The sequence below is a fragment of the Rhinolophus ferrumequinum genome, chromosome 2 (genome assembly GCF_004115265.2).
Source record: "Rhinolophus ferrumequinum isolate MPI-CBG mRhiFer1 chromosome 2, mRhiFer1_v1.p, whole genome shotgun sequence".
Taxonomy (NCBI): Eukaryota; Metazoa; Chordata; class Mammalia; order Chiroptera; family Rhinolophidae; genus Rhinolophus; species Rhinolophus ferrumequinum.
Window position 1 is genome coordinate 87,865,714 of NC_046285.1, and position 15,878 is coordinate 87,881,591.

Here is a 15,878-nt window from a genome sequence, read left to right on the forward strand (position 1 = left end):
CTTGTAAAATTATATTTGTGTGTTGGAAGGGACCTCAGGAATCATCTGGTTGATGCTCTCATTTCAGTCATGAAAATGAAGTATTCAGGGTCGTCTTGTTCACTTGTGTTCTACCGGGAACTGGGAACCAGGAATCTATAGGGAGTTTTTTCTCGAAGAATTAATATTGCTATAGATAATGACTAAACATACCACGGTCTGCTCAAATTAACTGCTATGATTGGCAGTGAGATCCAGAAGTTCAAAAGTGCTGAGTCAGTGGTCGCATGTCCTTTTTCCTTGTGACTAGGTGAAAAACATTTTCTAGTAGATTTTGAGTAGTCCTAAAACTACTGGAGCAAAGGATAAAAATCTGTATTTGTAGACCTTTGAGAATAGGAATTGTTTTACATTGTGATGATAGTATTATTAAAAGTATAAATTATGGAGCTGTGTCCAATATAAAGTTATTTTCTGACTTGTGTTAGAGACAGACTTTTCCTGTGTATGGGGTAGACAATGAAGTGATAATATTAATATTGGCTGTGTTAATTTGTTTCCTTTGGCCATTTGTACACATTTTTGTCATTTCTAATCAGTCTCATAGCTCTCTGAACTGAAACTATAAAGGGAGCCAATTCTATCTTCCTTTACCTCTCCCACTTCAGTTTGTTTAGATTTGTCCCCTTTCCTCAAATAGGTCAAATTGACTCATACAGAACATTTATTGGAAACCAAAATGAACCTGTTTATTGTTTATACCTTCTTATTGGAAAAAAAAAAGTTTGTTTGTCTGCCTGCCTATCTATCTATCTATCTATCTATCTATCTATCTATCTATCTATCTATCTATCTCATCTGAAATGTTTTCCTACTCATAGCTAATTACATTTCTCATTTATTTGGTCTGATCAATGTAGGAAAAGCCTCTGTCAATATCCTCGTAATATAATGGCATTTTTCTTAACTATTCATCCATTTTAGTCCTATTATATGTAGAAAAACTAAAATTCTGTTGTTCAAATTGCATGTGCGTTTCCACATGTACTCATTCATGCTCCAATACAATCATCACCAAGAGAAACAAAGTGGAAATTTTATTTCTTTCGAGGCCAGGGAAGATGACATGATAAACAGCCAGTTGTCTTTCAGCTACCTTTAATTATAAGACAAGGATTTTATTTATAAAATATTAAAACTTTTCCAAGTTTCCAAAATTCTTATTTTTTATCCTAATTCACTGGCTATTTTTTTTGTCTTTGGTGATTCCTCCTTCCCTCAAACTCACACTTTAAAAAAATTTTTATGAAATTTATTGGAGTGACATTGGTTAGTAAAATGACATAGGTTTCAAGTGTACAATTCTATAATTACATCATGGATATAGCGTGTGTTCACCACCCAAAGTAATTTCTTCTTCCATCACCATATATTTGATCCCCTTTACCCTCGTCTATTACCCCTTCTTTCCCCTTTCCCTCTGAAACCACTAAACTATTATCTGTATCTATGAGTTTTTGTTTGTTTGTCTTGTTTGTTTGTTGCTTTCATTTTTATATCCCACACATGAGTGAAGTCATATGGTTCTCGACTTTTTCTGTCTGACTTATTTCACTTAGCATGACAATCTCAAGATCCATCCATGTTGTAGAAAATGGCAGTGTTTCATTTTTTCTTATGGCCAAGTAATATTCCCCTGTATATATGTACCACATCTTCTTTATCCAATCATCTATCAAAGGACACTTTGGTTGATTCCATGTCTTGGTCACCGTGAATAATGCTGCAATGAACATCGGGGTACATATATCTTTACGGATAAATGTTTTTCACTGATGGTGGGAATGTAAATTGGTACAGTCACTATGGAAAACAGTATGGAGTTTCCTCAAAAATTAAGAATAGAATTACCGTATGACCCAAAAATTCTTCTTCTAGGTATCTACCCAGATAAATCAAACTCATGCTTTTGAAGTTCCCCAGGTCCCTGTCCAGGACCCATCTCTTCTCTCTTCTCTTGGCAATGTCATCCATTTCCATGGTTTTAATTACCATCTTTAACAAGATTATTCCAATCCTGACTGTACCTAGAATTCCAGACTGATATTGCCAACTGGTTACTTGACATGTCCATTTGTTGTCGAAGCATCTCAAACTTAATATGGCTCAAACTCTTACCTCTTACTTTCCTGTTCCCCGAAACCTGCTTGGGGGAACTCATTTTCTTCATTTCAGTAAATACCATAGGGCCTCTTGTCCAAATGACTTCAGTCAAAAAAATAAAATTATTTTGATTCTTCTGTTTCCCTCATAATCATGTGTTCAATCCTCTGAACACAACTTCCTTGCTGGTGTTCTTGCTTTGACACTTGCAGCCCTTCTACAGTCCTTTCTCCTTGTTGATCTGGAGTGATCCTGTCACATTTGTTTTTATCTCTCTTTGAGAGTTAAAAGTCCTTACCCAGATTTATCAAGATATTCTAGATCCTGCCTATTCATTATTCCTTTGACTAATTTCATACTCCTTTCCTTCTTACACACCACACTTCAACCATATTAGATTTATAATTTTTTAATCAATTTCTACCTTAGAGCCCTCGTACTAGAATGCTCTTCTTCCTGATACTTAGGCTTTTTTTTTCTTTTTTTTTTTGATACTGGAACTAAGCTTAAATGCCATTTTTCAGAGTGGTCTTCCTGCCCACCCAATCTAAAGTAGCACACTTTTTAACATTATCATCTGATTTTAACAATTGCAGAGTGATGGTCACTAGTTAATACTTTTTCTCGTTTACTATCCCTTTCTCCCATTCATTTCCGTGAGTATAGATACTTATCATCAGTGCCAGGGACTTAATAAATGCTCTATCTGTCTATTGCTATCAAATAAATGAAAGGTTGTGTTAACCCAGATGTATTATAGCCTTTAAAGAGCAACTGTCATCTTACATTTTCTAAAAATGATGACTTTTTAAAGTCAGTACTCATGAAGAATTTAATTTTATGATGCATGAAATAACTATGGAGTTATAAATACCTAAACTATGAGGTCTGACAATTAAGTTCATGAACTTGTTTCAACAATGTTGCTAATCTTTTTTGATATCAGAGGGATTATTCATTATGAATTTGTCCCAACTGGACAGTTAACCAAGTTTACTATTTGGAAGTGCTGAAAAAGTTGTGTAAAAAAGTTAGACGAAAATGACCTGAACTTTTTGCCAGTAATTCATGGCTCTTGCATCACGACAAGGCACTAGCTCACACGGCACTGTCTGTGAGGGAGTTTTTAGCCAGTAAACAAATAACTGTATTGGAACATCCTCCCTGCTCACCTGATCTGGCCCCCAATGATTTCTTTCTTTACCCGAAGATAAAGGATATATTGAAAGGAAGACATTTTGATGACACTCAGGACATCAAGAGTAATACAATGACAGCTCTGATGGCAAATTCCAGAAAAAGAGTTACAAAATTGCTTTGAAGGGTGGACTAGGCGATGGTGTCGGTGCATAGCTTCCCAAGGGGAGTACTTCAAAGGTGACCGTTGTGATATTCAGCAATGAGGGATGTAGCACTTTTTCTAGGATGAGTTTCGTGAACTTAATTGCCAGACCTTGTACTTCAATTTAAATGATCCTATTTTTATATTTTTGATTGATTTGTTTCTTTTAACTCCAAACAAAATAATGTATGATGAGATGCATTCAAAGCTACCAATGGACATACATTCTTTTTACGATCTTTTAATATCTTTTAATATTTTACTTTCTTACAGTCACTGGACAAAGTCCATATACTGCATTATATTCTGTAAAATATGTTGTTTTTTCTTTTTACTGAAGGAGGATAATTAATTTGGGCAGTTTAAATAGTTAGCATATTGTTTTGCCATTTTCTGGAAGAAAACCTCTGTGAGCTCGAATGGCTGATTAAAAGCCTGTGCCAAAGTTTAGCAACTCAATAACTTAAAAAAAAACAACCACCCACCATCACATTTCCGTTCATTTTGTTTTGTTTTTTAATTTTAACAGGCTCTATCAATGCCAGAGAAATCTACTGTATCAATATGGATGTAGAAGTATCATCACCAAAAAACAGAACAGCATTGAAAATAAACTTACCTAAGAATGAGGGTGGTTTATAAAAGAGATGAGACAGGTTGATTAGAAGCACAACACTATTAACGCTAATGACTGGATATTTACAAAATGCATTCAGCAAATAAGCGTACACTTCCTGTCATCTCTAACAGTGACGTTTCCATTGGAGGCTCATTCATTTACCAAGTTTAAGGTGTCTGTCAATTTAATGTGGTTTCATTAATCACTTTATATTTATCATTTGATATAAAGCAACCTACTCTCTCCCATAGTTATATGTTCATTTAATCATCAATTTATGTATATGTGAGTTTACACAATTAAATTTGGATGGTTATTTTGGTTTCTGTATGAGATTTTTGAGATAGTTAAAAAAGGGATGAGAGAATGAAATCGTCGTTTGGTAACCTCTAATGAGTTAATCTAGGAATTGATCATCTAACACTGTTGTTGACATACAAAAAGAGACAACCAGATATCATATATTCCCTGAAGAAGAACAAAATACCACACCTGAACTGCACATACCAAAGAAATTGGTCCTCAATTTGATCAAGCTTCTAGGTCTCACCATCAATCTGTAGGAAATCCAGTCATCAAAGGACCATGACATGCGCTATCACAGTTCCGGAAAGGTAGAAAGTCTGTTCTGTAGAGAACTCTAGAGAACTCACCAAATAAATTGGAAGTTAAAAATAAATAAAAGATGGAGTGGAAACTTGCAAGAGGCATAAGAGACAAATCAAGCATTTACACTGTTTTCACAAAGAAATCTCCCTGAGCTTTTAGCACATGCATGTGTGCATTAAGAACTTACCTATGGCATGATCTGGAGTCTGGAAGGTGGAAGAGGTTGTGAGTTACTATGCAGGTTGGGCCAAGACTTCTTGGAAAATTGGTCAGAATCAGCAGAACAGTAGCCTGATAGTGACCTTTGTGAGTGTCTGTAGTCTGTGACCCAGCTGCACTATGTACCTGTACTCAAAGGGAACCAGAGGTCGCCATCTTGCCTCTGCTCAGCCTTGTCTTGGACTGACAAGCCAAGGACTTTGTTTTAAAAAGATCAATCGCTTTTCTTTAAGATACTTTGCCTTGCCACTACCCTCACCCTTGCCTTTGGTCTGGGTGATACCGTGTCTCCCCGAAAATAAGACCTAGCTGGACCATCAGTTCTAATGCGTCTTATGGAGCAAAAATTAGTATAATACCCGGTCTTATTTTAATATAAGACTGGGTCTTATATAATATATGATATGATATGATATGATATGATATGACATGATACGATACCGGGTCTTATATTAATTTCTCTCCAAAAGATGTATTAGAGCTGATGGTCGGGTTAGGTCTTATTTTCGGGGAAACACGGTAATCTTCTAAGGGGCTGGTATGTATTCCTATATGTGAGTAAACCCTCAATACTTCAACTAGTGGTCTCTGATTATTCTTTGTCAGTTACTCTGAACACCCTGTCCCACAGAACCTAACGCCTTTGTGTTGGATCAAGTTTTCCCTGCCTTGCCTAGTAGTAAGCGTACCTTATTAATCAGAGTCTTACCTATTTATTTTTAGTGGTGATACTGATTTGGATCTTGTTTCAAACAAAACTTTGTAAAAATATTAGTAACACAATAGGTGACTTTAGAACACTGATTAGATGATGGTTTTAAGATATTACTGTTAATTTTTTTTCAATATGAGAGTATCATTGCAATTACATATTTTATAAAGAGGTTGTCTTACAGAGATACATGCTGAAATATTTACAGATAAAATATGTAATCTGGGGTATACTTCAGAATAATCCAGGATGTATGTAGAATATATGCATATAGATTTAAAAAGATAGCCATGAATTGATAATTGTTGAAGTTGGGTAACAAATACGTAGGGGTACATTATTCTGTCTACTTTGGCATATGTTCAAAATTTCACGTAATAAAAGTTTTTAAAGAAGATTTCACTCCACATGGTTATATATTCTAGTGGGAGTGAGAAAGCTAATAAACAATCAACATCATACTAAATATAATTATATGCTTATAATTTTAAGGAAAGATAACTTCTACTGTAAAGGGGAGAGGGTATGGGGAATGCAATATTCAATAAGAGGGTCAATTATACGTGAAATTTAGATATCAGAATATATTCCCACGTATCATAATCTCATATATATTATATACATAGTCATAAAAATCTTATTTGTAAAATTAATGTTTTCATTCTCAGTAGTGGCAGTGCTATGGAATTCATTATAGATTTATGAAACTGTACAATTCTTCTAGCCCCCTAAATTCAAAGTGGGATGTATTCTTTAAATAATTTAGCTCCCACTTTGTAGTTTTATGTTGTTTACTTCTTCCACGTGGTGTCAGAGTTAGCCACATGTCATACGTGTACTAAGATATTTGAAAAATATTTAAGAAACAAATCTGCTTTATATTTTATTGGATTTTCTTCACATTAATTGCTGGATATCCCACAGCAATAATTTCCATGAAAAAAAGAGTTTCTTAATGATAAAAAGAGAAAACAATGGTGGGTTTATTTTGAATCTCCACTTTTTAAAGCATATTAAGAAAAATAATTTTTATCTTAAGATTAGATCTCTTTTTAACACCAAAAACCTACAAAGGACAGATATTGTTTTTTTTAGCCATGAACCATTACTTTATGGAATTGCTTTTGGCTTATTGCTCTGTTATTCCAGTATTAAGTTGACATTTTTTATGACAAGCCTTATTAATTTGCAGGAATTATTCCTCCTGGCAGCGTATGTTCAGAATGCATCATATTAGAAGGGGATATGGGGTAGGCTGGAGAAAAATGGAAGTGAATTGCATAATTTAATGTGTTAAAAAGGAAAGCGTTATGCAACAGCCCCAGAGGAAATTCCATGAATTTGAATACTAGATGGTGAAGGTTCCTGAGTTCTTCAAAATATTAGCATCTTTGTAATAGAGCTTAAGAGTTGGAAAGGACTGTAATAGGTCATCTGGCATTGCCTTACCTTCAACAGAACCTCAACTAAACCAGCTTAGGCAGAAGTAAAAATGCCATTTAAAATTCTCTGCAGGAGGACAATATCAGACTCTCCCTATGGGACACTTATCCTTGGGGAAATCATATGCAGATGTTTCTGATAATACAGAAATGGTATTAATATGATGTTCCTGGAATGTGGCTGATGAATGCCTGGCAGTTGCAAAGCAAAAAATGTTGAGTAATAAATGCAATTCTAGTATATTCGCTCTCTCTCTCTTTCTTTCCCTGATCCTAATAGAGCCTGTATCTCTATGACAGAGACCTTCCTTTTTCCTTTTTTTTTGACAGAGACCTCTTTAACCAAACATGATTTGGAAAGCAAGGAGCTTCCTTCTACACACAGATTTCCACTAGCAAGGAAATGGAATAGAGAGCAAATTGATATCTGTGTCTTAGTTTTTTTTCCCCCAGCTTTTTTTTTTCATGTGATCATGTCTATGATGGGTAGTAAATCCAGATATTTACTTAAATTCTGTTAACTTCAGTTCCCTCATTTGTAAAGTGATGATATAACACTATCTTTGTCAGACAGTGATTTTAATACTTAAATTACATAGTTATAAAATACTTATTACCATGTCTGGCACCTAAGAATTGCTCAATAAATGTTGGTTATTGTTTCTGTTAGTTTTCCTAGTGCTTATAGCCATCCACATAACGTGTTTCCCCGAAAATAAGACCTAGCCAGACAATCAGCTCCAATGCATTTTTCTGAGCAAAAATTAATATAATACCCAGTATTATTTATCATTTATATTATATTTTATATTACCTATGATATGATATGATATGATATGTCCAGTCTTATATTATAGTAAAATAAGACCAGGTCTTATTTAATTTTTACTCCAAAAGACACATTAGAACTGATTGTCCAGGTAGGTCTTATTTTCGGGGAAACATGGTAGATGGCTGGTAGGACTGACCCCACCTTCTCTCCACCTTGGTCTATAACTTGAACAATTCTTAACTAGCGAAATGGATATTGTAACAGCCTGAAGTGTTTCTATACTTTACATAGGGTATAAAGTGGATCTACGTGAATAAAAAGGTTTTGGGAAGTTGGACCAGGAGCTGAGGGGTGACAGGCCTGATTCCTGGGGACTTACAGTCTACCCTCAAGTCAAAATGAAACCATTCATTTATTCAACCTTCAATAGAGTGCAGCACCAGGAGCCATAATGAATTAGCCATAGTGTCAGGCATTAACCAATCTGTTTGAAAAAAATCTGTTCTTCAAATTAACTGAAGGAAGCACAAGATCAAATTGTAAAAAGATATATGATATTTTCCAAACACTCCAGCTTGGGAAATGCTTTTTCTGTTCTTTGGGATAGACAGATATGGCTTTGTTCCCAAAGAAGGGCGTTATTTATTGCAATTATTTACATACTTACTGAATCCTTTCAAATACTGAACCACTTTGAAGGGTTTTCTTGGTCTGCCATGTCTTTACTCCCATTTATTTTGTTAATGAATCTGTTTTAGTTAGCCTGGGCTGCTATAACAAAATACGAGGCACTGAGTAGCTTACACAGCAGACATTAATTTTCTCCCAGTTCTGGAGGCTGAGATCAGAGTGACAGCATAGTCAGGTTCTGGTGGGGACTCTTCCTGGCTTGCACACACCTGCCTTCTTACCGTGTCCTCACGTGGTGGAGCAAGCTCTCTGGGGTCTCTTCTTGTAAGGACACCAATATCATCAGACCAGGGCTCTACCCTCCTGACCACACTGCCTCCCAAAGGCTCCATCTCCAGTTATTGACACATCAGGGGAAGGGCTTCAATGTATGAATTTTTGCAAGACAGGCATTCAGTCTGTAATAGTAGCTTAATATAACAAGATAGAAACATTTGTTTCCTAGCTAACCAGTGCCACAAATTATTGGAAACATTCTAATATAAATCTGTTCCTACAACTTTGTTGTGCATTACATTTTATAACCCTTTTATTTATGTAACAGTAAATTAGAATATTGAAAATGCTAATGATATATTGGCTTTGGGTGAACAATTTAAGTTTCATACAGGGAAAATTTGCCTTCAGTAACAATTTCTCCAGTGACTTCCATCTTTTAATTTAAATATTTAATATTTGATCTTCCCATGACTTTTGTTTTAAAAATTATATTAGATACAGTTTTTTTTAATAATGAAAGGCATAGCACTACAGGTTCCACATCATTACTGGATATGCCTCCTAGCAGTCCCTCATTATTTATATATTTTTTTTATATAGATGACAGAAAGCAAGAGCCTTGTGACTGGCCTCTCTGTCTCCGGTCTGGTCCATTTCCAACTTATTACCACCACAGCAGCTAAATAGCCTCCCTCCTTCCCTTCCCTCCTTTATTTTTTTTCTTCATTTCCTTCTCCCTTCTTATTTATATTTTTCCATCATTTAAAAAAAGAATTACCTTTTTCTTAGAAGTTACGTGTGGATTTTTTAAAAATTGTTCCTAATTGTTTTTCTTATCATCCCTGAAAATAGATTATACAAACTTGTCTCACTGATTTTATTTGTGGTCATTGCTTTAGTTAGTGAAATGTAAGAGAAAAGAATGTATGCCAGGCCATTTTGTGGTTTTCTGATTGTTCTTTTTAGTTTGCTATGAGGAGTATATATCATAGGTAGCCGATAATTTTTTCAGCTTACGTTCTGGAATGTAGAACAGAACCATAGTAAACCCAACCTAACTGAATTAGAAGTAAAGCTTTCTTGTTGTTAAGCACTGATAATTTGGGAATCTTTGTAACCTCAGTATCACTTAGAGAAAACTAATACAGACCTAAGCAATCTATGATTTTTTTTGTGTGTGTATCTTCTGCCAGCATTAATGAAACTGTGTTAGGATAACTTAGTTTGCCAGTAGGTTAAAATATCATACTCCTCACAACTCTTGACTATATATCTACTACTATATCATCAATATTGATTATGTATGCATCTATCAATCAATCTATCTATACCTAAGTATATATCTGAATACTTGGCTTTAGCGATGGGAATAAGTTTCTAAGCAAGACACATATTTCATATAGGGGAATAGGACATACGAAAATAATGCTCTCATGTACCTTTTTATATTTGCATATCTATATTCTGCTACATAAATTCTTCAGTAGTTCTCCAGCACCTTCATGATGCGATTACCAGTTTTTTTCTTTGTTTTGTAATCTAGATGTGCATGTGTTTGTTTTCCTGATCTTTCTGTTTTTATACCTGGATGATCTATTCTACCACTATTAGCTTATGGATCTCTCAGCTGCTATTGATAAATAGTGATGACTTTACTCTGTAATCCACCCAGGGAAGGGTGGAAGTGGTTTGGTGAAGCTGACACCCCACTTCTGTAGTTGTACCTCTAAGTCTGTCATCACTTCCTGGTCCATGTGGCCTTGTTCATTTCCTTCAGACTGAACACACTGGACTACAATATAGGTAACACAGACCCTGCAACCAAATGTCCACAGAGCTCTCAGAATATTAGTACAGGGCTGAGGAACAAAGTTAGAATGGTATAGACGTAGTCTTCTGTGTATTGAAAGTCTTCTCAGACTGAGGTCCATAGTCTCTTTTACTGATTCTTTCCTCTTCAGCTATCCATTTAAATCCATCATGCTGGAGCTCTTAGTCCTTCCTTCAAGGTACTTCACTTTTTTTAACAAGAGGAAGACATTATATCTTAAGTCTTGCAAACTTGGATGACACTTGATGATTCAGTCAAATGCTAGTGGCTCTCTTCTCTTACCCAGCCGTAAAGGGTGTAGGAAGGTGTCTTGGTCCTTTTGGGCTGCGATAACAAAAACGGCTAGGACTGGATGCTTTATAAATAGCAGAAATGTATTTCTCACAGTTGTGGAGGCTGTATATTCCGAGATCAAAGCACCAGAAGATTCGGTGTGTGGTGGAAGGCCTTCTTCCTGGTTCATAGATGCCCATATTTTTGCTGTGTCACATGTCAGAATGGGACAAGGGAGCTCTCTGGGGTCTCTTTCATAAGAGCACTAATCCCATACATGACCAATCACCTCCCAAAGGCCCAATCACCAATCTGAGGGTTAAGATTTCAACACATGAATTTGGGGGAGACACACATATTCGGTGTATAGGAGATGGATAGTGGCATTCATTCCAGTTCTACCTGCCACTAGAGAGTGTTAGTCTTTATAAGGTTACAAGACGGAAACATATACCAAGGTGAAAGTTTATTTGGAAAAAAATTCAGTTAAAAAAAAATATTTTTTTATTAGCCTGGCTTTGATTTTCGTTCTGTCAGGAAAAATAGATTATACTATTATTGTGAATAGGGAGAATTTTGCTTTTCCTTGACCCACCCAAGCCATGCTTGCATTATGAGAAACCATACTTATTGTAAGCAAATATCTCCTCTCTCTGTCTCTCTCTGTCTCTCTGTCTCTCTCTGTCTCTCTGTCTCTCTGTCTCTCTCTCTCTCTCTCTCTCTCTCTCTCTCTCTCTCTCTCTCTCTTTCTTTCCTGCTGAGGTGTGATGTTGCCAGTTCTGATTAGTCTTTTATTCTTATATAGAAGGAAAGTTCCATTTCATCCTATTACACTTAGGTTCTCGTTTAATCAAGTTTACAATTTGTGCTTTGACAACCTTGTTAATTTAATTTTCTACCATTTTTATACATGCCTTCTCAGTTCCAGCTATTTCAAAGTCCTAAAAGTTCCTTACTGTAAGCTCTTGATCTTTTTTATTTGCATGAACTTCGCTCAAATAAACTCTAAGACAAAATTTTAAAAAAAAACACAGACAAAAACAGAGTTGCTTTTGTGGAAGCAAAGAGTGTCCCCCACACTTCACTGAGTTATCTTCTTCCATCTCCAATTCATAGATTGTCATGTTCCTACCAAATTCTCTCTATTTGTCTCCCACTCCTTCATCTGGCCAATTCCTTCCCGTGCATCCGGATTTTCATTCTCGGAAGTCTTTTCTAACCTGCAATCTTCTCTGAAATGTCACAGCAGTCCAACCTACAGATAGCAAAGGACATCGTGCTACTCCCTTAGAGCAGGTTGTCTCTGACTATCACAGGATCGGATACTGTTTGGGAATAGGTATGACTCATTCGGTGTTGTCTTCCTCCTGGGGTAGTACTCAAGACGTGGTAGACATTCAATAAGCATTTGCTGAATGAATTAATGGATGAATAAGAGCTTCTAAAATGCCATTTCTGCCTTAAAGTGTATCTCCTTTGTATGTTACCTTCACTCCTCAAATACAATCAACTCTTGACTCAAACATCACGGAAGAAGAAGGAAATGCCCAGTATTAAAGTACTTTGGTTTGGAATTAGGATTCATTTCTACTCTTAATGAGTAATTATCTTTGATTTTCTGGGCATTTGCTTTACTCAAAATAGTTGAGTCCCATTATAAAGCTGACTCAGAAAGAACTTGTACACTGTGTAGGTTCACTGTTTATGTCCCCTTTCAAAACACTTTGCCCATACCACACAGCCTAAGAATGGGGAACATCACCTCCTAGATGAATCTAATCACCACCCTAAAAGAAGCCGCCTCTGAGTGTTTCACCTGGACCTTGGCACTTTACCCAGGGAACTAGTTATTTGTTACAAGTTACATTTTCACTTAGTAGCTTATCTGATTATGTGTGTTTGTGCACATATATAGGCTGGGGCAGAAAGTGTGGAAAGTTTAAGCTGTGTAGACTGTTTAAAGAGAAACAGATACCCTCAATAAAGAATTTGCATATATACACATAGGTATATATGTGTACGTTCCTGTATATGTATATATAATACATAAATATGTATATATAACGTGTGTGTGTATATATATAAAATGCATAAATAGTTTTTGTTAGGAGTCCCTGCTATTGACTGAATTGTATGCCCCTCGATTCACATGTTGAAGCCCTAGCCCCCAGTGGGATGGTACTTGGAAGTGGAGTCTTGGAGGGGGGATAAGGTTTCTATGTGATCCTAATAGTCGAGCCTTCATGACAGGAATCATGTCTTTAGAAGAAGAGATGCCAGAGAGCTTGCTTCCTCTCTCTCTTTCTCTGCCATGTGAGGACACTGCAAGAAGGCAGCCATCTATAAGCCAGACCATGCTGGCACACTCATCTTGAACTTCCCAGCCTCCAGAACTGTGAGAAATAGATGTCTGCTGTTTAAACCACGCAGTCTATGGTATTTTGGTATAACAGCCAGCGCTAAGACGGGCGCATTGTGTAATCATCTCAGTGCTATAATCTAATCAGGTGTGCTTCATTTGAATTCCAAGTGCCATTTGCTATGATATATAGAACAAAGATTATTTCCTGCTCATGTCATTTCACATTTGAATCACACTAAGTGATCAGTTTTTATAATACAGCAATGGCTTGTGCTTGGGATCTCTAACTAGTACTAATGATGAATCATGGATATTGTGGGTGTCCTGAGTAGTGCCTCGTCTTCCTCTAATATCCACTTAAAATGGTATAAATTCACTGTCCATGTAAGTGTGAAACCAGCACCCTTTTCATAATTTTCAAGGAATGTCAGGATTTTCAAGGAATTTATGTTGTCCAGGCACCTTTAACTCTGAATTCCTGCTCTTACTGTATTCTCTCTTCACATTGCTTTTGTGATTGCTGTTTTCTCCCCATCCAACTTTCTCTTCATTATTTCCTTCCTCCAAAGAAACCAGCTAAAAATAACTATGATTATTAGCATTTTTCAATGGAAAGATTCACGGTAATGGGTGAGAGTTACAACTTAGCCAACAATTTCAACTTGAATATGGTAAATATCTTAGAGTATTTTCAACAGGTGCTTTTCTCTAATAATCTACCCCAATTGTCATGATCTTTCTAGTTTCTCTTAAGTTATTATCTCTCTCAAACTCTACATTTTTTTATTCTGCAGGACAAGTTTACTTTCAACCTTTATCCTATATGAGGCCCTGGGACTAACTTTGTAAATCTAAAGTAATTCATTAGTAACCTTCCAAAATAAAGTTGACATCCGCCTCTGAAATAAATGCTGCCTGTGCCTGAAAAGTGTAAGCACATTTCATTTTTAGAAAATGACAGTGATCGCACAGTAGCGTGCCCCACCTTATATCCACAAGACCCCCAGTGGATGCCTAAAACCATGGACAATACTAAACTCTATATATACTGTACTGTTATTTCCTATACAAACACACCTGTGCACTTGAAGCACTTTATGGCTTCTCTTTGGCGTAGCCAACTTGCCAGCATCACTGTTCTTGCGCCTTGTGGGCATTATTAAGTAAAATAAGGGTTACTTGGACACAAGCTCTGAGATGCTACAACAGTTGATCTGATAACCAAGATGGCCACTGAGTGACTTAGTAGTGGGTAGAATATGCAGTGTGGATACACTGGACAAAGGGATGAGTCACGTCCAGGGCAAGAGAGAGTGGGAGGGTGAAAGATTTCATTACACTACTAAGAGCAGCATGCTATTTAAAACTTATGAATGGTTTATTCCTGGAATGTTCCATTTAGTATTTTTGGACCATGGTTGATTGTAGTTAACTGAAACCTCAGAAAGCAAAACAGTGGATAAGAGGGGGACTGCTGTATATAGATGTGTGTGTGTGTGTGTGTGTGTGTGTGTGTGTGTGTATTCCTTATATACTTGGAAGGGCTGGCTTTCCTAGGAGAAATGGTCATTCAGGTAGACTTTCTTACAGTTATGCTGACTTGTATATATGCACATCTAGTTGTATTATTTACACATGTATAAAGATACACAATGTGTATTTTTATGTTTATCCACAGTAAAAATATTTTCAAGCTGAATAAAATTTCAGAAACTCAGTTTGTCTCTGGGAATTTAAATAGAAATATTCCAAGGAAAAATAACTTTGTCTGAAAAATTGCACACAAATTAAAAAATGTCAAGCTCAATTTTGCCCTTCTTGTGAAAAAACATTTTGTTACACAACGTCATCATTAAAACAGATTATTTTCCCATATGTCCAACAATTTGTATTTTGAGTTGTCTTTTTCTGTTTATGCAATAGTTCAAGAATTATAACCAATTGAAAGAAGTGTACCTTATTCTATTTTACACTGAAAAATACTCATTTGTTCTACTTAATCCATGTCTATATACCAGGGGTGCCAAAAAAATGTATACATATGACTTGTATTCGTCTTTTGTTATCGGTATATATTGAGTATTACAATTTTAATACAGTTTTTTCCTTTCTTAAAATATGTATACATTTTTTTGGCACCCCCGTATATTAGGAATTTGATCACGTATAAGCCCTAATTAAAGAAATGTTTTGATACATCTTTAACTGCAAATATGGAAACCTGAAAAGCTTTAAACTCTAATTAATGCAATACCTTTACTTATTTTTTTTATACTAATTATTTTCCTGAAGTAAAATAGTCATCGTGATAGAATTTTCCCCCATCCCACCCACGTTTTTTTTGTTTGTTTAAATAGCTATCAGTTAAAATATGACAGTTTTTTTGTTATCATATTTATAGACTTATTGACGGAGATTCATTTTATTTACAGAATTATATTGATTTTGCAAGTTCCTAAAAGGCTCTTGGAAAGAACGGTAATGGAATGGATGGATGCGTTGCCTTGTAGATCAATCAGTGAGAATTTCGTGGATTGTAAAGTGAGGACAAATGTACCGAGGTCAGCATTTTTGTTCCTGCTGCTCTTTCTGGAACTGTAGCCAGCGACTTATTAGTACTAGTTACATACTTTCTGGAATAGCAAG

General features: G+C 35.8%; 1 protein-coding gene across 3 annotated transcripts in view; it reads left to right on the top strand.

The window, feature by feature from the left end:
- Window positions 1-15,878, top strand: part of CHODL (chondrolectin) — a 243,683-nt gene that overhangs the window by 126,390 nt on the left and 101,415 nt on the right. The window lies entirely within an intron of this gene.